The sequence below is a fragment of the Echinops telfairi genome, unplaced genomic scaffold (assembly GCF_000313985.2).
Source record: "Echinops telfairi isolate 266 unplaced genomic scaffold, ASM31398v2 ScPeMD7_23;HRSCAF=83, whole genome shotgun sequence".
NCBI classification, from domain to species: Eukaryota; Metazoa; Chordata; class Mammalia; order Afrosoricida; family Tenrecidae; genus Echinops; species Echinops telfairi.
In genome coordinates, this window is record NW_022103920.1 from 22256454 (window position 1) to 22258156 (window position 1703).

Genomic DNA, 1703 nt, shown 5'->3' on the forward strand with positions numbered 1-1703 from the left:
AAACCTTCAAAAAATGAAATAGGATGCACAAAGATCCCTGTGTAAGACATTACTGTCTTACTAATGCGATTTTGGATTCAAAATAGCATTTTGTCATTGCTATTTTGAATCACACAATCCTATAATTAACTCTAGGTGAATATCAAATTGAAGAGGAGTGGTGTCACATTCATTATCAAAAAGAATATTCCAAGATCGATGTTGAAGTACAATGCTGTCTGTGATAGAATACTATCTATAAGTCTACAGTGGATACAACTATTATTCAAACTTATGTACCAACCACTATAATTTGTGATGAGGAAATTGAATTCTAGCAACTTCATCAGTCTGGAATTGAGCAAAACTGCTATAAAGAAACACGGATAATTGTTGGCAACTGGAATGCAAGAGTTAGAAACAAAGAGGAAATAACAGGAGTTGGAAAATACAGCTTTGGTATTAGAAATGAAACTGGAGATTGGTAGAATTTTGCAGGACCAATGACATTTTCATTGTAAGTACCTTTTGTCTACAGGAATAGTACTCTACAAATGAACCTCACCAAATAGAATCAAATTGACCATGTCTGTGGGAAGAGGCCATGAAGAAACTCAGTATTAGCAGTCAAAATGAGGTCAGAGTCTAATGTGGAACAGATAATCAATGATTCATATGTAAGTTCAGGTTGAAGCTGAAGAAAACTAGAATAAGTCCACAAGAACCAAAAATATGACCTTGAATATATGGCACCTGGACTTAGAGAACATCCCAAGAACAAATTTGACACACTGAACATTAAGGCAGAATACCTGACAAGCTCTGGGATGACATCAAGAACATCATACATGAAGAAAGCAAAGTGTCATTAAAAAGACAGGAAAGAGAGAAAAGATCAAGGTGGATGTTAAAGAAGAGAAACTTACTCTTGATCGGTACAGAGTAGCTAAGGCAAATGGAAGAAATATTGAAATAAAAGAATTGATAATAAAACGTGCAAGGAGAGCTCAAAAAGATAAAGTATCATAATAAAATGCACAAAAACCTGGAGTTAGCCACAAAGAAAGAACATGCTCAGAATATCTCAAGCTGGAAGAAGTAAAGAAAATTTCAAACCTTGAGTTGCAATATTGAAAGATTCTATGGGAAAAACAAGTAAGGATTCAGTAAGCCCCAAAAGAAGATGAAAGGACTATACAGAGTCACTGTACCAAAAAGAAGCACTCCCTCATCTATGCCAGGGAGTTTGGAAGACAGCTACTTGGCCAATTGTCTGGAAGAGATCCATATTTGTGTCTATTCCAAAGAAAGGTGACCCAACAGAATGCTCCAACTATAGAACAATATCACTGATATCACAGGCAAGTAAAATTTTGCTGAAGATTACCCAACAATTGTGGCAACAATATATTGACAAGGAGAGTTTTGGGCTGGTTTCAGAAGAGAATGACATGGAATAAGGGATATCATCTCTGATGTCAGATGGATCTTGCCTCAAAGATGATAATTACAGAAAGATGTTTACTTGTGCTTCATTGACTATACAAAGGCATTCAACTGTGTGGACCATAATAAACTGTGGGTAACCTTTAGAAGAAAGGGAATTTGAGAATACTTCATAATGCTTCTGCAGAATTTGTATACAGACCGAGAGACAATTGTGCGACAGTACAAAGGCATACTACATAGTTTAAAATCAGGAAAGAGAGGCAACAGGGTTGTAT

At 35.8% G+C, this 1703-nt stretch overlaps 1 protein-coding gene across 1 annotated transcript in view; it reads left to right on the top strand.

Annotated features, from left to right (window-relative positions):
• The window catches only part of SLC13A1 (solute carrier family 13 member 1), a 101348-nt gene that overhangs the window by 16968 nt on the left and 82677 nt on the right, over positions 1–1703 (top strand). The window lies entirely within an intron of this gene.